The sequence below is a fragment of the Triticum urartu genome, chromosome 7 (assembly GCF_003073215.2).
Source record: "Triticum urartu cultivar G1812 chromosome 7, Tu2.1, whole genome shotgun sequence".
NCBI lineage: Eukaryota > Viridiplantae > Streptophyta > Magnoliopsida > Poales > Poaceae > Triticum > Triticum urartu.
In genome coordinates, this window is record NC_053028.1 from 34,879,386 (window position 1) to 34,906,361 (window position 26,976).

The 26,976-nt window shown below is 54.7% G+C and overlaps 1 long non-coding RNA gene across 13 annotated transcripts; it reads right to left on the bottom strand.

The window, feature by feature from the left end:
• Positions 1–2,247: 2,247 nt before the first annotated feature.
• On the bottom strand, positions 2,248–23,544 carry LOC125520360. 13 transcript variants are annotated; one of them, XR_007288647.1, is made up of 12 exons: positions 23,028–23,544; positions 22,818–22,927; positions 22,638–22,730; positions 21,380–21,439; positions 21,041–21,202; positions 4,976–5,108; positions 4,562–4,635; positions 4,346–4,472; positions 4,137–4,226; positions 3,037–3,179; positions 2,791–2,913; positions 2,248–2,431 (listed from the first exon to the last, which is right to left on the bottom strand). It is a non-coding gene; the product is annotated as an uncharacterized LOC125520360 (long non-coding RNA). The 13 variants fall into 13 exon arrangements; XR_007288652.1 differs by having other exon boundaries at positions 2,791–3,179; positions 4,137–4,191; XR_007288653.1 differs by lacking the exon at positions 3,037–3,179.
• Positions 23,545–26,976: the final 3,432 nt, after the last annotated feature.

A 26,976-nucleotide genomic window follows, 5' to 3' on the forward strand; every position in this document is an offset into this window, starting at 1 on the left:
ACCCTCCACCGCTTGGAAATGGAGACCCACCTGTCGGGGATATAACCCGCGGTATGACCCGGCCGGAAGTATGACCCGGCCGGACTTGGCACTTCACCGATGACCTGCCGGAGGACTGGCGACTCACGGGTCTGGCGGCTCACTGGTCAGACGGCTCACGGATGACCCCGACGGTGGGTCACATAGAAGACTAGGCCCAAGGCCCAGTAGGTCAGCTCATATTATGGTGGGTTGGCTTAAGACAGAAGGCATGAGGAATATTTCCTTTACGAGGAAGCAAGACCCGTACTTGTATCCGACTTGTAATAGAGAATAAGTTAGTTCTAATCCTAATAGGACTATACATGTAAGCCGCCCCTTCAACTTATATAAGGAGGGGCAGGGCTCCCCAAAAAGGGGCAAGCAACAAGAAACAATATTTAGGGCTAGACACAAAGAGGAGAGCCGGCTTACGGCGACTCCCTCATGGGCATAATGAGATCTAGCCACAAACAGCATGTAGGGTTATTTCCGGATGATGTTTCCCAGGGCCCGAAGCTGTCTAAACCCTTGTCTTGTGTCGCGTCTCTCGATTCTGATCAACCCCTCTCAAGCTACTACAAAGATGCGCTGGCCTCACGACTAAGTCCTTTTCACGAGGACATCTGTCGTGACAATTCCACGACACCACCCGCGCGTGCTCACAAATTGGTAGGGTGGAAACTTCTTGCGCTCATGAAACTCGAGGTGCACACGAGTCCAAAAGGTTGAATGCTTTTTCTCGGCGCCCGTCTTTGGGTCTTGTCCAATGTCTCGCCAACACTCGTAAAGAAGCTTGTCCTCGGCAGCTGTGTACGCCTTCATGCGCTTGCTCTTGCGCTTTGGCTTTGGACCGGCGGTTTGGTTGGCGAGCTTGTCCTCGAACAAAGGCTCCATTTCGATGTAGCACTCGTCCTCTTCCTCTAGCCCATAGTCGTCCGGGAACTCATGGTCGAGGGGGAAGACATCCAGGTTGATGCCGACCTGATCACGCATGAAGGCCGCCTGATCGGGATCATAGCCAGCAGTCGGCGTGAATGCCCCGCGGCCGTCCTGGCTTTGCGTATCCTCGGGATCGTAGCCAGCGCCCGGCGCACCACCCTCGAAGATGAGGTGTTGCATGTAGTCCTCGTCGACGGCGGACGTCATTTCCTCGAACAAGTTACGGGCGTCCGGGAGACCGCCGGCCGGCGTCTGTCGTGCGCGTTTCCTCGTGCCGTCGGACGACGAGCCACCGACCACGCTCACGTTGGGTGAGCACTCCCCGGAGAGGCGGGAGGCCTGCGGGTAGACGTGGAAGCCGGGGACCGGGTTGCAAACCGATGCGCGGGGTGAGTCGGGCATCACCATCCGAGGAAACGCCGACAAGCCGGCACTGGCCGTGGCGACGGTGGCTTGGACGAGGCTGTGCTAGCTAGGGTTTACCCCAAGCATGTAGAGCGCCTCCCTCGTTGCAGCGGCGACGCGGGCATTGGTGAACTCCTACTGCGCGGCGGCGGCGGCCTGCACGGCGGCCTCATTCCTCGCGTCCGCGGCATGCCTCCAGCCCTTCCTCTTGGCCGACTCCCTTGCCCGCTGTTCGGGCGTCAGCACATTCTTCGGCTTGGTTGCCGTGGCGGTCTTGCGCGCCGCATGAGGCTTGCCTTTCCCAAAGGGGGCGGCGGCGACGGACGAGGCAAGGTAGGCAAGGCCGGCGGCGGCGTCAAGGTCGATGGCGTCCTCCATTGCTGGTTGTGGGTTGAGCGCTGGCGGCAGCGTTTTTGGGGAAAATGAGGGGAAATGGTTGTGGCTGCCACCGACAGGCGGGCCCGGGGAGAGGAGTAGGCGCGCGCGCCTGTCTCGTGTCCGCGCCGACGCAAATCCGGCTTCAAAATGGGTCGCCCGCGGACGAAAAACGGATGTGCGTCCATTTGGATCGGTGCATTGGGCCGCCACTTTTGTCCGCGCCGACCCAAACGGACGCGGGCGGACGAAATGGGTCACCCCATTGGAGTTGCTATCAGCTACTACTCCACTCGGTAGGAAATGCGGCTTACCGCACCCGGCAGCAGTGCTGCCGGGTTCAGTCATATCCACCACGCCGGGTACAATCATATCCAATTTGATAATACAGTCATCGAAGCATTGCAAATATAAAAAAAGCAAGATATTGGTTGAGGGGCACGCAGCATAAGACCACACTAATATCACAACCACAAAGCTGGATGCAAATAGAACAATAAACAGTCATACACAAACAGATCACATATAAATGTTTAAAAAAAACAGATCACATATAGACACAACCAGCGACATACATCTCACAGTCCACCATAGTAATACAACAGATACAGGTAGCAACAACACAAAAGCCAAGAAACAAATAGCATGAGCATACAGCCTCTCCCGCGCAAGCGATTGGAATGTACTCCCTCTGTTCATAAATGTACCTTTCAGAGATTTTAATAGGGACTACGTATGGAGAAAAATAAGTGAATCTATACTCTTAAATATGTCTATATACATCCGTATGTAGTCTGTATTGAAATATATTAAAGGGCTTATATTTTAAAAATGGAGGGAGTAGAACCTTAAATAAACTCATCTTTAAATACCAGTTTAATTGCAGTTAATACTGTGTGCATAATGAATCTTGCAGCAGGCATAGGGAAAATGCATATAGATGCTTCTGTAAGGTCTAACATAGATATACTCTTTTCCATGCAAAGAAACTTGAGAAAATCATTAACCATTGAAGAGAAAAAGGCTGTTAGTCAAGATCAGATCACTCACCACCTTCATGTAATTACTTCAAGGACTTCAGCATCAAGGAATAGAGCCATTCTTCTCCTTCCTTTCTTCTCTAAATGAAGTGGCGCTTTGCTCATTCTAATGATGGTTCTATGAGGATGGGTGCTGAGATGAATAAGAAAACATATGCGTGAGTATTTCTCGTCAAGTGTAGTAGCTTTGAAGTATGGAGAGTTGCAAATTGAACTCAGCAGTCGAAACAGGTCGTATGAAGAAAACAAAACAAACCTTTAAAGCCAAGCTACTCCCATGTAAAAGTAAGCAATGCTGATGAAGCAACAAAAGGCGATAGCTTTGCTACCAGAAATGAGACCATCAGAAGTTATATGCACCACAACACCGAAGGTTGCATAGCAAACCACATAACAAAACTGAAGAAAAAAGATGCAGAGATGACATGGAGAGTAAAATAATAGATAAACAACCTAGCTGTTTGAGAAGCTTTGCAAATTGAGCACCTGAAATATCAGGGAAGTCACCGATGACATTTACCAGACAAACACTCTAGAAATTGCAGAAACACCAAGTTTTTTTAGGGTTTCAGAAACATCAAGTTATACATCAGTGCAGCATCAACTGTATATACACACACCATAACTAAACGACGTGAATTTGCGTTTACTTGTGTAAATAAAACCACCTTTCTGAAGATCTCATATCCAATCACCCATCAAGCATAAATACGAATTTGAGTTAGTTCATTTAAAGGCAAAAACTGGATAAACCAAAGCAAGCAGACCAACAACATACTTATATAAGTACTTAGATAGATCCATCTCGACTACCCTGCCACTGACTCATGACTTGTCTTTTAGCACCAATATATCAAATAAAAGAACAAAAACCTCTTCTGCAAAGATCAAGGACAAGGGTTGATACCAAATTTGTCTCCTGGTCGACTGTGGAAAAGAGCAACATACAAAATAAAGCAAGCAATGCAACAAAAAAAACTCCCTTTGTAGGGACCAATCTGCATTATGAACTTAAACTTATTTAGAGCTTTATTGGTTTGTACAATTAATTTTTTTACTTTCTACTTATTATTCAAACAAAGCTAAGCAACTGATAAATTTTTCGAGTCCAATTCCACTATCATTGGAGATCATAGAATCCTGGGTAAGTGGATAGAGTACAAAAGATTATGCAGTACACATGACATTAAATATCAAGTATGTGTAATGATAGGAATATATCTTCAACATGATGATTCAGGTAAAAGTTTTTTTTCTAATAGATTGTGAAGAGGCGATAAAAGCTCTAGACCAAGACAACCTAGATACAAAGCACATGTTCTGAATCACTCGTGTATGTCGGTGCTTGCCAGAAACCTGATATTTGCTCACTCGTGAAGTTTTCCATGACAGGTGCCTTCACAGCAGTAGCCTTCAAGTAGGGAATTAGCAATGCATGAGTTATTTCTGTACAGTTTAACAACAAAATCACAAAAGTGAGGATCAGAATGCTCAAGCATTATTCATGAAAACAGAGTGAATGGATACATGAATGCCTTGATAATAGAACGGTAAAAGAGAAGCACCTATTGAACCGTGGTCCAGAGAAGAGCAGACCCTAACAACGGCAACAGACAATAGACACGTCAAAGTTCCACAGCAGGTACAACATCAACGGATCTTGAAAGCACAACCAAACCCAAAACCACACCCCTGCGGCTCAAAAGAACAAACCTAAATGAGTAACATCATCGCACACAGCGAGTAGTAAAAGCATCTTCAAAAGTGGAGCAAGAACGAACCTCTTCCATTGCACGGCTAGTGCCAAGGCAAGGGTGACCGACAAATAGAACAAAGCCCTCAGATCCTGGTCCACCTGCAAAGTGGCGAATGGAATCAATCACGCAAGCACGACCGGCAGCAAAGAGAACACGGGCGCGGAAGAGAGCGACTGGGGCACTTGAGGTGAGGCGAAGTTAAGGCAAGATAAGACAAAACAGGTTATCTCAAAGAAATTTTGTCCTAGATAAAATATTTGAGGACAACAAAGCATGATGTATAAGCACATGATTAAGCTACAGATTTCTTTGCATTCAATCCCATGGGTTTGAAGTAGTGGTGATTGGTAATATTTGCTCCACCAGTCCAAAAGTTTGTTTCCTCATTATGAACTTAACCTTATTTAGAAGGGCATTATGTGAGTGTTTGGCAGATACCTGATATTTGGTCACTCATGAAGTTTGCCATAATAGGTGCCATCACATCAATAGCCAGTAATAACCTTCAATCTCAACTCACTCATGAAGTTTGCCAAATAATTTAAGTCATAGTTCAGTATATTGGTAGTGCCTGAAGATTAATTAAATATCAGAGAAACAAAAGTAGAAATTCTACTATAGAATAGTGAGCCCATTAACCATTCAAGTATGTAATTAGCGTGCATGAGTTATTTGTATAAATACAGTTTAGCAGCAAAGTCTCAGAAAGAATGTACCAAGCATATTCAATCAAATAAATGCCCATCGCATAGATAAAGCAATTTAAATGTTTCTCATGAATGAATTGTTGATACAAAATCGTTTTCACTATGCACAGCCTAGAACTGCAGATTAGAATACCATGCTATTTATATTATTTTTTAGTTAAAAATACCATACTATTTTAGTGATTTGACAGAAATATAAGCTCAGTTGGCAAATGTAAAGCTTGTAGGTGTCGTGGTATTCTCACGGGGGGCTTGCGAGTCGACAGATGCCACAAGAGCTTAGTGTGTGGGTAAGACTGCTGCTAATAGGCCCGGGAGCGGGTATGCGAGTAGCACGCGGTGGTTTACCCAGCTTCGGAGCTCTCCGTAGAGATAATACTCCTACTGCTGCATGTCTGAGTGTATCTACCGGGGGTGTACATCGGGCAGTATAAAGTGCTCCTGGAGCTGTATCTGTTATCAGTGCCAGGTGCATCTGATCCCGTATATGCATATGAGCACAAGTGTGTGCTAGGCTGAATGGATATGTGTGCGCTAGCTAGCTTGCTTGCTAGCTAGTATGCATGCATGCGTGGAGTGTGTGAGAATGCCCAGGGAGCCATTGTGGCCGGCCTCGTGCATGTGGTGTGGCCTCGTGCATGTGGTGTGGCCTCGCTGGTGAATGGATGGATGGGTGCTTTATATAGGCATGGTGGTAGCTTACTACCTAAGCTAGGTAGTGGCGTGGGGGGCAAGTGGGCATGGGGCACCATGCCTAGGTACATGATGTGCATGCCTCTTTGTTCCTGGTGCACTTTATAAAACAGTGCCCAGGGACAGATACACTGTAGATGATATCGTCACTGTGCGCCCACCGTGGGGCCAGGTGCACCGTCGTCCGGAGACCTGTTCTGGACGGGAACCCTCTTCCTCCCCAGCGAGCGTAGCCAGCCCGGCACGCCTGATGGCGCTTGCCACGACGCGCTGCAAGGCGTCACCAGCATCTGCGCAGCGAGCAGCCTCGCCAATCTCCTCGATGAAACCCTCATCTCCAACGAGCTCGCCTCCGATGCGGGCACCGACCACCTCGCCAACCTCCTCGGCCAGCTCCATGTCTCCAGCGAGCCCGCTGTGGATCTGGAGTCGGTTGGCTCCACCGACCCGATGCCTGTCGACTCCGACACGGCCTCCTTCGACACCTTCCCCACCAACGTCGCGATCTACAACGACCCGCTTCCTCGGACCGACGGCCGCGATACTATCACCACCGAAGTGATGGTCGTCGACCACGGCGGCCCGGCCGACGAGAGCGCCCACGACGCCCCGCACGCGGCGGCCCACGACTTGTCCACCCCCCTCCTGGCTGATGCCGACGACGAAGCACTGGAGGCACGCCGCCTCGCCCTCCTCGCAGAGGGCCGGAGGTTGGCTTCCGTGAGACGCCTCACTGAGGCCTACCAGCACGAAGCTGACCGCGCCGCCTTCGGCACGCCGGCCCCGGGCAGGCCAAGCTGGGCCGGCATTGTCAAGCAACGCGGCGCCGTCATCGCTGACATGCTAGGAGTCGACCGCCCGGTCTATGCCACTCCGCTCGAGACCTTGCGTGCCGCCCAGGCGGCCGTGGACGAGTTGGACGGCTTGGAGGCCGAAGAACTCCCCCACATGACCCGGCGCATCCAGCAACTGATTGACCCGGCCGCACGGCGACACAAAGCCGACGCCCGCGCGGGAAGCCCTCCCCCGCGCCGATATCACGGCGCGACGTCCCGGACACCGACTACGAGCAACGCCCGCGCGCGGCGCGAGAAAGAGCCGGCGGCCAGCCGAAGCCGGACCCGAATCTCCATCGAGCGAGATGCGGACGGCCATCCCCGAGCCATGGAATGGCGGGGCAACCCGCCTCCTCCTCGACCCCGTGGAGAGAGATATCCCACCCCGCCGCCAGTGGCGCACCCGACTCTCAGCGGCCGACTAGGTCGCCGCGAAGGAGTCGGCGAGAACGACGCCCGCCATCGGATCGACCGCCTGGCGCGATCCCTGGCGCTGGAAGAAGAAGACGATGTCGGCCTGCCTTGTTTCGGCCCTCGCATCCACGACGAGCCTTTCCCCAAAGGGTTCTCGCTCCCAAGAGACACGCCCAAGTACAACGGCTCCGTGAAGCTGGAAGATTGGTTGATCGACTACTCCACGGCGGTCAGCATAGCCAACGGCAACCGGCGCGTTGCCGTGAAGTACGTGCCCCTCATGCTGCAAGGCACGGCGCGGACCTGGCTCAACAGCCTCAAGCCTCTCAGCATCAACAGCTGGCTAGATTTCACCGAAGCTTTCATCCACAACTTCACCAGCACCTACAAGCGGGCCCCCAAGCCCAGGCAGCTCTCCCTGTGCGTACAGGGCCCAGCCGAGTCCACTCGCGACTACCTCACGCGTTGGGCCGAGCTCCGCAATTCTTGTGAGGGGGTGCACGAGGTGCAAGCCATCGAATACTTCACTGCCGGCTGCCGAGAAGGTACCCTTCTCAAGCACAAGCTCCTCTGCGATGAGCCGACTACCCTCGACGAGCTTCTGGACATAGCAGACAAATACGCCACCGCCGACTCTTCGATGAAGACCGAGCTCCGGGTAGACGCGTCCGGGAAAGTACTCAACACGGTGCCCAAGACGCCGGCAGGGGATTCCGGCCGACGCCCACACCCGAACGACCACAAGCGCAAGGGCCCTGCGCCGCCTCCCGCCAGTCGGTAGGTGGCCACGGTCGAAGACGCGCTGCCTGAAGGGCGACCCGCACCCAAGAAACCCAAGGGCGGCCGGCCGGCTTGGCAGCCGGCTTTCTCCTACGAGCAAACTCTCGATGCCCCGTGCAAATGCCATAGCGGCGCGAAGCCGTCCAACCACACAACCCGGAAGTGCCATTGGCTCACCCGAATCTCTAAAGGCGAGGGGCTCGCGCTGCCTCCGCCTGCCGGCCCACCGCCTCCGGCCGCTCGGCCCGCAGTCGGAGCCGTGCACGACGAATTCCCCGACGAGCAAGCAACCTACATCATCTTTACAAGCCAGCTCGAAGGCCGGCGCGGCAAATGCTGAGAGCACCAGGAAGTCAGCGTGGTCGCTGCCAACCCCGCCGAACACATGCATTGGTCAGAAAAACCCATCAGCTGGAGCCGGGCCGACCATCCAGAGGTGATGCCGTCTCCCGGCTCTTATGCGTTGGTCCTGGAAGCCACCCTCGCGACGGACAGACGCGCTGCCCGCTTCTCCCGCGTGCTGATAGACGGCGGGAGCAGCATCAACATCCTGTACCGTGACACCCTAGAGAAGCTAAATGTCAAGACGAAGCAGCTCATGCCTACTCGGACAGTGTTTCATGGCATCGTACCCGGCTTGTCCTGCGCCCCCATTGGCAAGATCAAGATTGATGTACTCTTTGGGGACAAGGAGCATTTCCGCTGGGAAGCAATCTGGTTTGAAGTGGTGGACCTGGAGAGCCCCTACCACGCGTTGCTAGGCCGACCCGCCTTGGCCAGGTTCATGGCAGTTCCCCACTATGCATACCTCAAGATGAAGATACCAAGTTCCAAGGGCGTCATCACCGTAGCCGGTGATTACAAGAAGTCTTCCAAGTGCGCTGCCGCCAGCAGCCGGCTGGCCGAGTCCCTTGTGATTGCCGAAGAGAAGGAAGATGTTGGACCGGGTCGTGGCCATGGCCAGCAAGCAGCCGAACCAGTCCCCCGACCCCAAGGAGTATGATGCCCAAGGATCTTTCCAGCCGGCCAAAGAAACCAAGAAGATACCCCTTGACCCCGAGCACCCCGAGAGGTTTGCCGTCATCGGGGCAAGCCTGAACAGCAAATAGGAAGGCGAGCTCGCCGATTTCCTCCGTGAGAATCGGGACATCTTTGCATGGTCCCCCAAGGACATGCCGGGTGTTCCGAAGGAATTCGCCGAGCACAAACTACAACGTCCGAAAAGACGCGAAACCAGTCAAGCAGCCCCTCCGCCGACTATCAGAGGAAAAGAGAAGGATTGTAGGGGAGGAGATAGCCCGGCTTCTGGCAGCCGGCTTCATTATGGAAGTCTTCTTTCCAGAGTGGCTTGCCAACCCGGTCCTCGTGTTAAAGAAGAACAACAAGTGGCGCATGTGTATAGACTACACAAGCCTCAACAAGGCCTGCCCTAAAGATCCCTTTGCCCTGCCGAGGATTGACCAAGTGATAGACTCCACGGCCGGATGCGAGCTGTTGAGTTTCTTGGATGCTTACTCAGGATATCACCAGATAAAGCTAGATCCGGACGACCGCCTGAAGACCGCCTTCATCACGCCATTTGGAGCCTTCTGCTACCTGACTATGACATTCGGCTTAAGAAATGCCGGTGCCACTTTTCAGCGTTGCATGCAGAAGTGCCTCCTCAAGCAACTCGGCAGAAACGCTCACGTCTACGTGGACGACATTGTGGTGAAGACGGAGAAGCGCGGCACCTTGCTGGAAGACCTCAAAGAAACGTTTGAGAACCTACGCCGGTTCCAAATCAAGCTCAACCCCGAGAAATGCGTGTTCGGAGTGCCAGCCGGCCAGCTCCTAGGCTTCCTGGTCTCCGAACGCGGCATCGAATGCAACCCGGTGAAGATCAAGGCCATCGAGAGAATGGCGATCCCCACCAAGCTTCGAGACATCCAAAAGTTCACCGGATGCTTGGCCTCCTTGAACCGCTTCATCAGCCGGCTCGGAGAGAAAGCTCTCCCCCTCTACCGCCTCATGAAGAAGAGCACTCACTTCGAGTGGAACGACCAGGCCGACCAAGCTTTTCACGAGCTGAAGAAGATGCTGGCCACGCCGCCCGTCCTAGCGGCGCCGACTGAGAAAGAGCCCATGCTCCTTTACATTGCCGCAACCAGCCGGGTGGTCAGCACCGTCATCGTAGTCCAACGCCCAGAAGAAGGCCGAGCCCAGCCGGTCCAAAGGCCGGTGTATTATTTGAGCGAGGTGCTGTCCGCTTCAAAGCAGAACTACCCGCACTACCAGAAGATGTGTTACGGCGTGTACTTCACCGCCAAGAAGCTGAAGCCCTACTTTCAAGAGCATCCCGTCACGGTCGTATGCACCGCCCCGCTGGCCGAGATCATAGGCAGCCGGGACGCATCCGGCCGGGTGGCGAAATGGGCCATCGAGCTGGCCCCTTACACAATCTTCTACCAGCCCCGCACCGCCATCAAGTCCCAAGCACTGGCCGACTTCCTCGTCGACTGGGCCGAGACCCAGTACCTGCCGCCGGCTCCCGACTCCACCCATTGGCGCATGCACTTTGACGGGTCCAAGATGCGCACCGGCTTGGGAGCCGGCGTCGTCCTTACCTCTCCCAAAGGCGACAAGCTCAGATACACGCTGCAGATTCACTTTGCCGCCTCCAACAATGTAGCCGAGTACGAGGCACTCATACACGGGCTTCGGCTTGCCAAGGAACTCGGCATCCGCCGGATCCTATGTTATGGCGACTCCGACTTGGTGGTTCAGCAATCATCCGGCGACTGGGACGCCAAGGACGCAAATATGGCAAGCTACCGCTTCCTGGTTCAACAACTCAGCGGATACTTTGAAGGATGCGAGTTCCTCCACGTACCGCGAGCCGACAACGAGCCAGCCGATGCCCTGGCTCGAATAGGCTCCACTCGGCAAGCAATACCAACCGGCGTCGCTCTACAACGCCTCCTCAAGTCGTCCATCAAGCCATCTTCAGAGTCCGATTCCATCTTCGTACCGCCTGACCCCGACGCGGCCGGGTCCAGCTCGAAGAACCAAGCAGGCGACCCCGGGACTTCAGTAGTCGGCCCGGGGACTTCGGCAACCGGCTCGGGGACTGCCACACCCGGCTCGGGGACTGCAGTAGCCGGCCCGGGGACTGCACCAACACAACAGCCGGCGGCCGACTCCAGCATTTCACCACCCAGCCCGCCCACCCTGGTGGCAGTAGCCACATTGGCAGTAGGAGAAGTCGCGGCTCCGTCATGGGCTCAGTCCATCCTCAACTTCCTAGTAAACCAAGATCTGAAGGAGTGGTCGGCTGGAGGAGTGGCCGGCTGGCGAACCTGGCCGGCCGGTTTCCATATTTTCTTGTGCAGACTACTTTCCCGGCTACTCAGCCTTCGCCGCCCAAACCATCGAGGCCCATCGCGAGGCGCGCCGTCAGGCGGGGGTCAACATCGCGCCGGACGCGAATCGGACGCTTGAGGAGCAGCTCTTGGCTGTCCAAGCGCGGCTGCAGCCGGCTCACCATATGCTTCACCGGCTCCAACGTGCCGGGGCGCAGGTGTTGGCCGCCCTCTGGCCCGGCGAGACGATCCCCCGCACCCCAAGCCAGACTGCTGGCTGGCTGGAGGTCGCAGTCGGTCGCTTTGAAGCTTGGAAGGCGTCGGCGGCCCGTCTGGGAGCCGGGCGGGCGTTGGAGTTCGTTCGAGCTTGGTACCCAGGGCTGAACCTGGACCAGCTGCGCACTTGGCGGCTGGAGGCCGACGCGGAGCTGGAGGAGGTGCGGCCGGCTATCGCCCAGCGTGCTTCGACAATCGCCCAGTGCACCGACATCAGCGTTTTTGCACCTGAAATCAATGATGACGGCGTTGCCCAGCCGAAGGAGTGGTTCGGGCTGAACCCGGCGGTGGGCGAGGACTCGGCAGAGGAGATCGCCTCCAGCGACGAGGGCGAGGATGACGAAGAAGAGGACGGTGAAGACGTCGAGCCGGCTAGTGGAACAACCGGCCAGCCTCAGGCTGACCGTGCCTCCAGCAACAAGGCGCGTGGAAGCGCGCCCTCTGCGGGAGGCGGTGAGCAAGCCGAGGTTTGCCAGCCGGCCACTCCTTCAGCCGGCACAACCGTCTCCGCCGACCAGCCCGGCTCGTCGGTCGCTCCGCCAGCTTGACCTGCCGTCCTTATTTTTCCTGCTTGTTGCCTTTTGAACAATCTTTATTAAGCTTTCGTAGTTCCACCCACTGGGGGTGTATCCAAACTATGTTGAATGCTGGCCTCTTGGAGGTCTTTTATGTAAATATTATTATGTGCATGTTTGGTTTCCATTCGCGTATGCTTTTTATCCTTAGGCTTTTTCCTTTGCCGCCTTCCCTCTTTGGGGAGGCAAGTACTCGAGCTTTCTTGGATTGAAGTGAAGTGAATGGATACCGGCCGGCCGGCTACTTTGGTAGTCGGTCGGTGGTAGGTGGCAAACCGGCTTTCGTTATATTAGTCCATTGGTCCCTGGCTATTTTCCGTGTGGGCATCCTTTCCTGCTTTTGACTCTTGCCAGCCGGACAGCCGGTTCTTCGAACTGCGACTTTGGCAAGAGCTAAGCTTGGGTGTCGGCACACTACTTGTCTGACCACGGGTAGGACTTCTAATATAACTCCAGTCGGCCAGTCCCCGGGCCGACTAGTCGAACCCGGTGCCGGACGGAACAAGTAAATGAAATGACAAGGTCATAAGCATGATACTTTTCATTCATAGATAAAAGATGGCAGTCCCCGAGCCCTCCTCGGGGGGCCTATTGTCTCGTATTTAGTACAAAAGTTAGCGTGATACATACTGCATTTCAACTATAAAATCTTCGAAGGAGGTTGGCGTTCCATGGTCGTTCCGACTCCTTGCCGGAGTCGTCTCTCTTGCGTGCGTTGGGCTTCTGCGCGTCGATTAGGTAGTAGGAGTCGTTGCCTAGAGCTCTGCTGATGACGAAGGGGCCCTCCCAAGGGGCCGAGTGCTTGTGCTGGCCGGCTGTTCGCTGGATCAGCCAGAGCACAAGATCGCCCTCTTGGAAAGATCTTGGCCTGACCTTCCGACTGTGGTAGCGGCGCAAACCCTGCTGGTAGATGGCAGACCGGCTGAGGGCTAACAGCCGGCCTTCTTCTAGCAGGTCGACGCCGTCTTCTCGTGCTTCCTTGCCCTCCGCCTCCGTGTACATGGTTACCCTGGGCCAGTCGAACTCGATGTCGGTTGGGATGATCGCCTCGGCACCGTACACGAGGAAGAAAGGAGTGAAGCCGGTTGACTTGTTTGGGGTAGTGCGCAGACTCCAGAGGACAGCCGACAGCTCATCGAGCCAACAGCCGGCTGAACGCTCCAGTGGTACGACCAGTCGGGGCTTGATGCCGGAGAGGATGAGGCCGTTGGCTCGCTCGACCTGGCCGTTTGACTGCGGGTGGGCGACGGACGCTAAGTCCAGCCGGATACCTTGGGCTGCGCAGAAACGTGCCAAGGCTCCTTTGGCAAAATTCGTGCCATTGTCGGTGATGATGCTGTGTGGCACGCCGTACCGAGTTGTTATGTCTGCGATGAATGTCACAGCAGTCGGCCCATTCAGCTTCTTGATCGGCTTTGCCTCAATCCACTTGGTGAATTTGTCCACGGCGATGAGCAAATGCGTCATGCCGCTGCGCGCCGTCTTGAATGAGCCCACCATGTCCAGTCCCCAAACGGCGAAGGGCCAGGTGAGGGGAATGGTCTTGAGTGCCGAAGCCAGCATGTGTTGCTTGGAGCTGAAGAGTTGGCACCCTTTGCAATATTTAACTAATTCTTTAGCGTCATCCAAAGTAGTCGGCCAGAAGAAACCATGGCGGAAAGCTTTGGCGACGAGTGATCTTTAAGCCGCATGGTGGCCACATTCTCCTTGGTGAATGTATCTGAGGATTGCAATGCCCTTCTCTTGCTCGACGCACCGTTGGAGGACTCCAGTGACACTGCGCTTGATGAGTTCTCTGTTGACGATTGTGTATGCTTTGGCTCGACGTTGGACTTGTGTTGCCTCTGTTTCGTCAGCCAGCAGATCTTGGTTTACTAGGAAGTTGAGGATGGACTGAGCCCATGACGGAGCCGCGACTTCTCCTACTGCCAATGTGGCTACTGCCACCAGGGTGGGCGGGCTGGGTGGTGAAATGCTAGAGTCGGCCGCCGGCTGTTGTGTTGGTGCAGTCCCCGGGCCGGCTACTGCAGTCCCCGAGCCGGGTGTGGCAGTCCCCGAGCCGGTTGCCGAAGTCCCCGGGCCGACTACTGAAGTCCCGGGGGCGCCTGCTTGGTTCATCGAGCCAGACCCGGCCGCGTCGGGGTCAGGCGGTACAAAGATGGAATCGGACTCTGGAGACGGCTTGATGGACGGCTTGAGGAGGCGTTGTAGAGCGACGCCGGTTGGTATTGCTTGCCGAGTGGAGCCTATTCGAGCCAGGGCATCGGCTGGCTCGTTGTCGGCTCGCGGTACGTGGAGGAACTCGCATCCTTCAAAGTATCCGCTGAGTTGTTGAACCAGGAAGCGGTAGCTTGCCATATTTGCGTCCTTGGCGTCCCAGTCGCCGGATGATTGCTGAACCACCAAGTCGGAGTCGCCATAACATAGGATCCGGCGGATGCCGAGTTCCTTGGCAAGCCGAAGCCCGTGTATGAGTGCCTCGTACTCGGCTACATTGTTGGAGGCGGCAAAGTGAATCTGCAGCGTGTATCTGAGCTTGTTGCCTATGGGAGAGGTAAGGACGACGCCGGCTCCCAAGCCGGTGCGCATCTTGGACCCGTCAAAGTGCATGCGCCAATGGGTGGAGTCGGGAGCCGGCGGCAGGTACTGGGTCTCGGCCCAGTCGATGAGGAAGTCGGCCAGTGCTTGGGACTTGATGGCGGTGTGGGGCTGGTAGAAGATTGTGTAAGGGGCCAGCTCGATGGCCCATTTCGCCACCCGGCCGGATGCGTCCCGGCTGCCTATGATCTCGGCCAGCGGGACGGTGCATACGACCGTGACGGGATGCTCTTGAAAGTAGGGCTTCAGCTTCTTGGCGGTGAAGTACACGCCGTAACACATCTTCTGGTAGTGCGGGTAGTTCTGCTTTGAAGCGGACAGCACCTCGCTCAAATAATACACCGGCCTTTGGACCGGCTGGGCTCGGCCTTCTTCTGGGCATTGGACTACGATGATGGCGCTGACCACCCGGCTGGTTGCGGCAATGTAAAGGAGCATGGGCTCTTTCTCAGTCGGCGCCGCTAGGACGGGCGGCGTGGCCAGCATCTTCTTCAGCTCGTGAAAAGCTTGGTCGGCCTGGTCGTTCCACTCGAAGTGAGTGCTCTTCTTCATGAGGCGGTATAGGGGGAGAGCTTTCTCTCCGAGCCGGCTGATGAAGCGGTTCAAGGAGGCCAAGCATCCGGTAAACTTTTGGATGTCTCGAAGCTTGGTGGGGATCGCCATTCTCTCGATGGCCTTGATCTTCACCGGGTTGCATTCGATGCCGCGTTCGGAGACCAAGAAGCCTAGGAGCTGGCCGGCTGGCACTCCGAACACGCATTTCTCGGGGTTGAGCTTGATTTGGAACCGGCGTAGGTTCTCAAACGTTTCTTTGAGGTCTTCCAGCAAGGTGCCGCGCTTCTCCGTCTTCACCACAATGTCGTCCACGTAGACATGAGCGTTTCTGCCGAGTTGCTTGAGGAGGCACTTCTGCATGCAACGCTGAAAAGTGGCACCGGCATTTCTTACGTCGAATGTCATAGTCAGGTAGCAGAAGGCTCCAAATGGCGTGATGAAGGCGGTCTTCAGGCAGTCGTCCGGATCTACCTTTATCTGGTGATATCCTGAGTAAGCATCCAAGAAACTCAACAGATCGCATCCGGGCGTGGAGTCTATCACTTGGTCAATCCTCGGCAGGGCAAAGGGATCTTTAGGGCAGGCCTTGTTGAGGCTTGTGTAGTCTATACACATGCGCCACTTGTTGTTCTTCTTTAACACGAGGACCGGGTTGGCAAGCCACTCTGGAAAGAAGACTTCCATAATGAAGCCGGCTGCCAGAAGCCGGGCTATCTCCTCCCCTACAATCCTTCTCTTTTCCTCTGATAGTCGGCGGAGGGGCTGCTTGACTGGTTTCGCGTCTTTTCGGACTTGTAGTTTGTGCTCGGCAAATTCCTTCGGAACACCCGACATGTCCTTGGGGGACCATGCAAAGATGTCCCGATTCTCACGGAGGAAATCGGCGAGCTCGCCTTCCTATTTGCTGTTCAGGCTTGCCCCGATGACGGCAAATCTCTCGGGGTGCTCGGGGTCAAGGGGTATCTTCTTGGTTTCTTTGGCCGGCTGGAAAGTTCCTTGGGCATCATACTCCTTGGGGTCGGGGGACTGGTTCGGCTGCTTGCTGGCCATGGCCACGACCCGGTCCAACATCTTCTTCTCTTCGGCAATCACAAGGGACTCGGCCAGCCGGCTGCTGGCGGCAGCGCACTTGGAAGACTTCTTGTAATCACCGGCTACGGTGATGACGCCCTTGGAACTTGGTATCTTCATCTTGAGGTATGCATAGTGGGGAACTGCCATGAACCTGGCCAAGGCGGGTCGGCCTAGCAACGCGTGGTAGGGGCTCTCCAGGTCCACCACTTCAAACCAGATTGCTTCCCAGCGGAAATGCTCCTTGTCCCCAAAGAGTACATCAATCTTGATCTTGCCAATGGGGGCGCAGGACAAGCTGGGTACGATGCCATGAAACACTGTCCGAGTAGGCATGAGCTGCTTCATCTTGACATTTAGCTTCTCCAGGGTGTCACGGTACAGGATGTTGATGCTGCTCCCGCCGTCTATCAGCACGCGGGAGAAGCGGGCAGCACGTCTGTCCGTCGCGAGGGTGGCTTCCAGGACCAACGCATAAGAGCCGGGAGACGGCATCACCTCTGGATGGTCGGCCCGGCTCCAGCTGATGGGTTTTTCTGACCAATGCATGTGTCCGGCGGGGTTGGCAGCGACCACGCTGACTTCCTGGTGCTCTCAGCGTTTGCCGCGCCGGTCTTCGAGCTGGCTTGTAAAGACGATGTAGGTTGCTTGCTCGTCAGGGAATTCGTCGTGCACGGCTCCGACTGCGGGCCGAGTGGCCGGAGGCGGCGGAGCCGGAGGCGGCGGGCCGGCAGGCGGAGGCGGCGCGAGCCCCTCGCCTTTAGAGATTCGGGTGAGCCAATGGCACTTCCGGGTTGTGTGGTTGGACGGCTTCGCGCCGCTATGGAATTTGCACGGGGCGTCGAGAGTTTGCTCGTAGGAGAAAGCCGGCTGCCAAGCCGGCCGGCCTCCCTTGGGCTTCTTGGGCGCGGGTCGCCCTTCAGGCAGCGCGTCTTCGACCGTGGCCACCTGCCGACTGGCGGGAGGCGGCGCAAGGCCCTTGCGCTTGTGGTCGTTCGGGTGTGGGCGTCGGCCGGAATCCCCTGCCGGCGTCTTGGGCGCCGGGTTGAGTACTTTCCCGGACGCGTCTACCCAGAGCTCGGTCTTCATCGAAGAGTCGGCGGTGGCGTATTTGTCTGCTATGTCCAGAAGCTCGTCGAGGGTAGTCGGCTCGTCGCAGAGGAGCTTGTGCTTGAGGAGGGTACCTTCTCGGCACCCGGCAGTGAAGTATTCAATGGCTTGCACCTCGTGCACCCCCTCGCAAGAATTGCGGAGCTCGGCCCAACGCGTGAGGTAGTCGCGAGTGGACTCGGCTGGGCCCTGTACGCACAGGGAGAGCTGCCTGGCCTTGGGGGCCCGCTTGTAGGTGCTGGTGAAGTTGCGGATGAAAGCTTCGGTGAAATCTAGCCAGCTGTTGATGCTGAGAGGCTTGAGGCTGTTGAGCCAGGTCCGCGCCGTGCCTTGCAGCATGAGGGGCACGTACTTCACGGCAACGCGCCGGTTGCCGTTGGCTATGCTGACCGTCGTGGAGTAGTCGATCAACCAATCTTCCGGCTTCACGGAGCCGTTGTACTTGGGCGTGTCTCTTGGGAGCGAGAACCCTTTGGGGAAAGGCTCGTCGCGGATGCGGGGGCCGAAACAAGGCGGGCCGACATCGCCTTCTTCTTCCAGCACCAGGGATCGCACCAGGCGGTCGATCCGATGGCGGGCGTTGTTCTCGCCGACTCCTTCGCGGCGACCTAGTCGGCCTCTGAGAGTCGGGTGCGCCACTGGCGGAGGGGTGGGATATCTCTCTCCACGGGGTCGAGGAGGAGGCGGGTTGCCCCGCCATTCCATGGCTCGGGGATGGTCGTCCGCGTCTCGCTCGATGGAGATTCGGGTCCGGCTTCGGCTGGCCGCCAGCTCTTTCTCGCGCCGCGCGCGGGCGTTTCTCGTAGTCGGTGTCCGGGACGTCGCGCCATGATCTTGGCACGGGGGAGGGCTTCCCGCGCGGGCGTCGGCTTTTGTGCCGCCGTGCGGCCGGGTCAATCAGTTGCTGGATGCGCCGGGTCATGTGGGGGAGTTCTTCGGCCTCCAAGCCGTCCAACTCGTCCACGGCCGCCTGGGCGGCACGCAAGTTCTCGAGCGGAGTGGCATAGACCGGGCGGTCGACTCCCAGCATATCGACGATGACGGCGCCGCGTTGCTTGACAATGCCGGCCCGGCTTGGCCCGCCCGGGGCCGGCGTGCCGAAGGCGGCGCGGTCAGCTTCGCGCTGGTAGGCCTCAGTGAGGCGTCTCACGGAAGCCAGCCTCCAGCCCTCTGCGAGGAGGGCGAGGGGGCGCGCCTCCAGTGCTTCGTCGTCGGCATCAGCCGGGAGGGGGGTGGACAAGTCGTGGGCCGCCGCGTGCGGGGCGTCGTGGGCGCTCTCGTCGGCCGGGCCGCCGTGGCCGACGACCATCACTTCGGTGGTGACAGTATCACGGCCGTCGGTCCGAGGAAGCGGGTCGTTGTAGATCGCGACGTTGGTGGGGAAGGTGTCGAAGGAGGCCGTGTCGGAGTCGACAGGCATCGGGTCGGTGGAGCCAACCGACTTCAGATCCACAGCGGGCTCGCTGGAGACATGGAGCTGGCCGAGGAGGTTGGCGAGGTGGTCGGTGCCCGCATCGGAGGCGAGCTCGTCGGAGATGAGGGTTTCGTCGAGGAGATTGGCGAGGCTGCTCGCCGCGCAGATGCTGGTGACGCCTTGCAGCGCTTCGTGGCAAGCGCCATCGGGCGTGCCGGGCTGGCTACGCTCGCTGGGGAGGAAGAGGGTTCCCGTCCAGAACAGGTCTCCGGACGACGGTGCACCTGGCCCCACGGTGGGCACCAAATGTCGGGTGGTAGGTGCGACATATGCCAACGGGTGGCTTATCATTGTGGGAGCCAGTAAGACGTCGCCGGTGCCGGGAAACGAGATGAGGCGAAGACATGCACGCCGGCGAATCTTACCCAGCTTTAGGGCTCTCCGTGGAGATAACACCCCTACTGCTGCTCTGCGGGGTCTCCGCATGATCACTAGATGGACAAGTAGCTACACAATGCTCTTTGAGCTGTTCGGTGGGAGGAAGAAGGGCACGGCTAGCTTGCTTCTTCTCCTTGTGTGGTGTCTAAAACTAGCTGGGGGTCCCACCCTTTGCATGGGTGCCCCGGGGGGTTTATATAGGCCTACCCCCCCGGGGGTACAATGGTAATCTGACTGGGCGCGGAGCCCAGCCGTCTGTGACTGCGCTCGCCGGCTTCTGCGCCGGCCGCTGGGGCCCGCCGACTGGTGGGTCCCGCCGGCTGCCGGCTCCTTGGTCGACAGGCAGGCCCCACTGTCCGGGACCTGGTCGGCAGCTGGCTACTGTTGCTCCATCTTGGTGACGTGGGCTTCGTCGTGGTAGGCGTGGCTACAGTACCGCCGCCCGGCGGGCGATTACTGTAGCCTCACCACGTCTTGTCTCCTTAATGGGGCATCTCCTTCGAGGAAGATGGCAAGCCGGCTGCGGGGAGCCGGCTCTCTCTTGGGCCGACTGGGGGAGGTGTGGCCGCCTTCGGGTGTCTCTCTGCCCGAAGGGACCCACCGCCCGTGGGCCGCGCTGGTAGTCCGTCGTGGATGGCGTCAGGGTCGGCATGGCAACAGTGTTGCGCCGGGCGGGTCATGGTCACCCGTACGGCGCACTGTGCCGATCGTGCTCCGGGATTTGGGGGTGGCAGGCTTTACTGTAGCCACGCCCCGTCTCATCGCCGCTAGGTGGATGCAAACTTTGAGGGTACGGTCTCGACCGCTTTATGGGAGCCGGCTTCTTGGAGTCGGCCTCCTCGCGGCCGGCTTCTCGAAGTCGGCCCTCCCATGGCTTTCTTCATGAGGGCTAAAGTCAGGCCGCCTTCCGAAAGCCGGCCTGGGTGACAGCCAGCAAGGGGAAGGCGGCCCCATGTCTTGGATTCTTGAGAGCCGGACGGGCTCGTAATTTTTTCAGAAGGGCCAGGGAAAGCCGGCTAGGCTATCCATGGCTATTTACTCCGACGGTAGGCTACAGAGAAAATCCTCTCTGAACAAATCATGCATCAACAATGACTATAAGTCTATAAAAGACAAAAAAATTGATTTGTGTAACTGAATTTCAGAACAAAACAAATCATATTACTGGCTTTGTATGCCAGAACAAAAATCACTACAGCCAATCTGTAGGCACCTATCCATATCTAAAATAAACTCTTGTGAATTAAATATACACCAACTTCATGTACACTCTACGTGTAATACCGACAAATCAAAGTTGTAATCTTACCATCTACATTTAATTATGTCAACCAAATCAAGATTCAGCACCAGTCATACAGAACTTAAATCTTCATGTACACTCTACGTGCAATACCGAGAAATCAAAGTTGTGATCTTACCATCCACATTTAATTATGTCAACCAAATCTAGATTCAACACCAGTCATACAGAACTTAAATAGATTAGCACATCAGACTGGAGATCATGTCAAACATTCAGTCAGTAAACAATTTCTTTATCAGGTCTTGAGTATCACAATAGGCTAATAATCACAAAATAATTGCAAGGTACTGAATAACTTTCTTTTGCTTCTTATGAACTGAAAGTGAAAGGTTTCGTACGGAAACTACATGATGACTTGCAGGAGGCTGAAACTACTGAAACCAGTGTACCTATGAAAAAGTGTAGTGATGCACTCATCCTCCTTTCGTATGAAATCGAGTCAGCCCTGCCAACAAGGAGAAACAGGGTAGTACTGTAGTGATGCACTCATCCATCCTCCTTTGATCTTCCGTCGTCTCCCGGTGACCTCCTCTTATGTCTCTGCCGAGCTGCTGCACGCACACGCAAAGACATGTATGTTAAGACATAGAAAACATGGATCAGAGAGAAAGAGAATGGGGGAGCCTGAGTGTTGAGAAGACATGGGTGAATCTGAGGATGGATGGATCAGAGAGAAAGAGAAGGGGGGAGCCTAAATGTTGGTTACAGGGTTTGCTAATGTAACTAACCGTGAGGATGACGACGATAATAGGGCAGCAGCCCTTTCTTTTGTTGTCAGACTGGAGATCCTGTAACCAACATTAGCAAATCATACTTGAGATCACGTCAAACTTTCAGTCATAAAACATTTTCATTGTTAGGTTTTGAGTATCACAATAGGCTAATAATCACAGCAAGGTACTGCATGACTTTCTTTTACTTCATATATGAACAACGTCCTCTTCTTTCCACTAACTAAAAGTAGAAAAATCAACAGCATCTTGGTTTGATATTAGTATCGTCATGGATTACATAGAGCGTTATTACCAGATTTTTGGAAATAAATACTTATAGCCACAATGGACGGCCACAACCTTTTATTCGACCTATCACAAACAAAATATAAGAAGTATTTCTTGTTTCAATACTGATATTTTCTCATTAGTACCAAGAAATTCCCTACAGGCAACTATGAATCAGAATACCTGAAGAAAGCTGACCATTAGTAAACTTGTCTGTCAAAATATAGAAGTCAATCTAGCCTATTTACATGTGGTGATCCAGAATGTTTTCCAGACCGTGAATAAACACCAAAGTAGTTAATGGCTCAAACATGACACTAACGGAAATACTCTAATGAAGAAATTAATGACTGCATGAGTAACATGTCCAACGCCCACGTTAGCAAATAAACAGAATCTGAAGCGCTTTCGAACACAAAATGATGGACTCAAAGTGTTTATTTAGTTTCCATGCTCTGAAAATACACAGAACTTTCGAGACCTCATATTTACTTATCATTTCTTTACCAAGTACTTTGCCAAGATATAAAACTCTACAAAAGTCAGGAAGTGGCATCAAATGAGTACTTGGACGACATCAATAAACATATCTAACATTGAGAGAAAACAATCTATAAGCTTTAGCCGAAGCAATCATGGAAACACTATATTCTGGCATCCAATATTTGTATAATCTCTATAGTTTTACAAATAGAAAACACTATATTTCTCTCAAAGTTAGATTTCTCTAAAATGCTTAGCACGGAAGGATGCTAGAAATATATGCTACTTAGATCCAGAAATATAATCCTGGAATTGGAAACACTATATTGATGTCTTCCAAATGGAAACAGTAGCACTATACTCTAAAAGTCTCCAAAATTGAATACAACTATTTCAGCGTGCACAACTTATACATGATGGTGATGCTTAGACACTTATTTCAGTAGAATTCTAGCAGTGCTGCTGCAAATGCAAACCAAAAGTGCCAGATGTTTTATTTTACCTTGCCATTGAGTACCAATAGCTCACCGTCCACCCATCGTGGGTTTATGTATCCATGTTGCGCTATTCTTCCCTAAGCTTTATAGCTGGCAGTCTAAAAAATTGAAACAAAGGTCAGGGAACACATATGCTCGGGTGCTTGGCCTAATATACAAAGCAGATGAGTTTTGCTTCAACATACTTGAAAAACTCCACATCATCAGTATGTGCTTCAGCAGGGTAGAAATATGGGATGGAGCTCACCACGTCCACCTGCAGCAGCAGCAGCAGCAGCAACAACATCTGAGCAACCTGCACACAACACAAAACAAATCAAACACAGGAGGAATGAGAGGGAGGGGAGATGAAGAAACAGAGAAGACAAGGGGAGGGAGGACAGGAGGGAACCAACCATGGCCGGAGATCCGAGGTCGCCATGGCCAGAGATGGGCGTCGTGGATGAGGAGGAAGAACCAGCGTTCGTCGGTGTCGAGGGCCGACGCCGACGCGGCAGTAAAGAAGGTGGGTGCGGATCCGCCGCCGCCGTCGTCACCCCGTCCCCGTCCGTCCATCCATGGGTGGGTGGGTGAGGGGCGGGGCTAGGGTTTCAGGCGGTGTTGCCCTGCCCACCCATCTGAGGAAGGGGGAGGGAGGTCGCCGGTGGTAGCGGGATCTGCCTCTCCTCTCCTCTCCACTCCAGGTGACGTCCGACACGAGTTGGAGGAAGGAGTCGCCGGATCCGACCGCTGCCTGAGCTATTGGGGTGGATCCACGGCCATAGAGAGAAGGGGAGGGGTCGCCTGGGTTGGGGGCGACGGCGGCGGAGGCGAGGACGGGAGGAGGAGAAGGGGAGGAGAGGAGGCAGGGTGGCGGCGTGAGGGACGAGAGGAAGAGAGAGGGGAGTCGGGGCGAGGGAAGTGGGAAAGGAGAAAGGCAGCTAGGTTTACAAACAGGTGTGCTGCTTGTTATACTCTTGCGTGTGAAAAGACGATAATGCCCTTGATGGGTCACGGGATTTACAGGCGGTGGCACTATTAGCAGTGTTTCGTTCGATCCGACGGGCACAATCGATCCAGACGAAGATCCGACGGCCAGTATCGATTCAGATGAAGATCCGACGGCTTCGATAAGTTTGGATGGCTAATCCGACGGCCGAGAATCCAAACGCACGGGAGAGCTCCATTTTGTTTCATACTCTAACAAGGGATTATCCACTAGTACGTGTGATGGCACTAGTACTTGCGCTAGTACAGAGTATTAGTCCAGCCATTGTTTTTTACCATTAAATGCTACGTCCAGCAAGATCTATCATCGGTTACAAAAAGTTGCTCGGCCCGTTTAAAAAAAAAGAGAGGGCGACGACCTGGAGGAGTCAAACCTGCCTGTCCGACTCACCTCGCCTCTGTTACAATATTTCTGCCGTGGCCGGCGCGCGTTTCTGCCTTAGCTTCACTTACGAGCCGGACTGCGCTCCGAGTTCACCGGCCGTCGCCTCATTAAACCCGTCGCCCGCTGCCGGCGAGCCGCCACCACTGCTGGCCGTGATTTTTTCTTCGCCAAGCCGTTCTGGCAAGCCGCCGCCGTAACGGCCGGCGCATCTTCTGCTACTACAAAATTGCCTGCTTTGAGCCGTCCTATGGTTAGCTGGCCTCGTCTCTGCTCCTGCGTCCACGCCTGCTGGTTAAGGGGTTGTTTGGATGGATAAAATATACAAAACGCAATCTCTACAAATTAGAAAAATCGTCTAACCAAATAAAATCTTGTTTGGCTGTTTCAACTAATCCACGGATATAAAAAACGTGGTTCTCAGAAACCTAGAATTTCAAGTTTATTGGAAAAACGAGAATTAGTAGTTTTCCTATAAACCCGTTTTGTAAATACTGGATCCTAACAGACTCAGGCCATGCCATTCTTTTCTGGCAGCCTGCTCCTTCCTCATCTCACGGGATCTCACCGGAGAGATATATATCTAAAACAAGAAACAAGAGAAGCCAGCGTTAACTTCTCTTACTCCAAACATGATTGCTCATAAACTGATTAGTCAAAAACAAACTAGTAAAACTGATTTTACATAAAATCGGCTAAAAACCTATTTTCTACAAACTCATGGCTAATCATCGCTATCCAAACAACCAGTAACAGCGTGTTTGGTTCAGGGGAATTAGAGATGGGGAATGGGAGTTCAGGGATAAGAAGATTAAAAATCCACTATTTGATTAGAGGGAATGGAAGTTTAAGTGGGAAGGGGACTGGAAGTTGGGAAAGCCAATTCCCATCAATTTATTCCCAGGGGGTACCCTGTTAATTCGTGAGGAGAGTTTTATCCCACGCCAAATCCTATCATATGCCAAACAAGGGAATGGGAGTAAAAATCTATTTCCCATACCTAATCCCTTCATAAACATCTTTGTGCAAACTCCCATGCCCTTGCCCAAGTGTTTACTAAACAGGCTGTAAGGGAAGGATAAGCGGGGGCTGAAAAGTCAAGAGCTATAAAATCAAGTCATGGTACAATTAGTACTGACACGAGGAACGAGAATTCCAATGTGCTGACTGCCTCCACCGTTTCCGCCTTGAGCCACCATCGCGGACGTACACCTCCGGGTCACCGCGCTGCCCCGGTAACTCGCTTTGTTGGCATCCTGCTGCTGAGCCGCTGTCGTTCAACTCGTCCTCCGATGCCGGCACCACCTCTGGTCTGCTTCCACTTCGAGCGCCCGCTGGTTCGCACCCACACCCCGGCCTCGCGCTCACCTAAAGCTTCAAACCGTCTTCCGGGTTATCTCTGCTCCTCAAACTCCGTTGTACGGCCTCAAGTCGTTAGCTCCAGACTTGCCACTGCATCTTTTTTGTTCCCTAAAGTCAATTATGATCGGAAAGGGAAGATAGCGTTGACCCGGCATCCGCGCGGCCTCCCTTGGCCGGCGTGGCCTCCCAGTCATCGGTGCCTTCAGCGCGTCGCCCGAGCCGCCCCGTCGCATGTGACTTGCCGCCTCCGTCAACTTGCTCCGTTGCCTCGCAGGCCTCGCCGTGAGCCACCTGATGCGCCAAGCTGCTTCTACTGCAGCACATCGAATCGGCCTGGTCGTCTTCGCCGCCGCCGCGGACTCGCCAAGTCGCCGCCTTGCCGAGCCGCCGTCACAGCCGAGTTGAGCCGCCCCGGCTGAGCAGTCTCGACCCCGCTGGCCACCGCCTCAACCATTCGCCATGAGCCGCCCTGCCGGCCGACTCCAAGTCACCATCGCGGGTCTGCTCTTGTCGCGTCTGCGCCGCGTCTCGCCGCCGGGACGTCGCCAACCACCACCAGCAAGTCGCCGCCTCACTTCGAGGGGTCGGACCGCCTCCATTGCTGCGGCCGCCGACAAGTCGCCCCGGCTGCTGCGGTCAAACCGGCCATGCCCCTGCGGCAGAGTCATCCTCGAGCGACCTCATCACGGCCCGCCTCCGCCGCCGGGTCAATGGCCGCACCCCGACCAGCCGTGCTCCTCTTCGAACCGCCACCGAGTGACCCGCTCTGCCTTGGAGCTGCTTCGTCGACCCACCGCTACATCTCCGCCGTGAGTGAGCCGCCCCCGTGGTTTCACTCCTACCCGGCCGTGACCACGCTGAGCCGCCCCGGCCGGGTCATCCTCGCACGCGCCGGCCTTAACCCGTGAGCCGCCGCTGCGGCGGTGGTCAGCCGTTGCTGCCTCCGCGACGCTTCTTGCCCCCGTTTCCGAGACAGCCGCGAACCCCCGTCTCTGCTGCCGGGTCTCGCCAGGCCGCCATTGCTGAGTGCTGCTTCCTCTCACGCCTCAACCCGGTCGAGCAGCATGTTAAAAATCTTCAGTTATTTCAGAGACTATGACGCGAAGCTTTCTGATTTTGGAGTGGCAGTTAATGGTCCTGTTGATCACGAGAGTCATTTAACAGCAGCGGTTAAGGGGACACATGGTTATGTTTCAATATTTTGGGAAAAGCGATCAGATATCTAAGGCAGACTCTGGAAATTATGCAGCCAACGAAGCACCGGTACAATCATGTACTGGTTGATTCCTGTTACATTATCATCGCAGCCCGCCACTCACGGGCGCAGTCAACGGAGATGTCTTCGACCTCTGAGGTAAAGCTGTGACCAGCAATGGTGATTTGGCAAGTATGTGACCCGTGAGCAGCTTGCGTGGACAAAAAAAAAGTGGTAAAACATGACCCGGAGGATCCTTTCTGAGCCGCCCGGTGCCGCGTTTTAAGCCGCCACCTCTGTCACCCTTGCTGCAACCCTACAGCTGATAAATCTCGATAAAACATATCAGGTGAAATCTATCCTGTCAAATTTCTATTAATATATTTTTATATTCTTCGAGAACAATTACTCCCGCCTG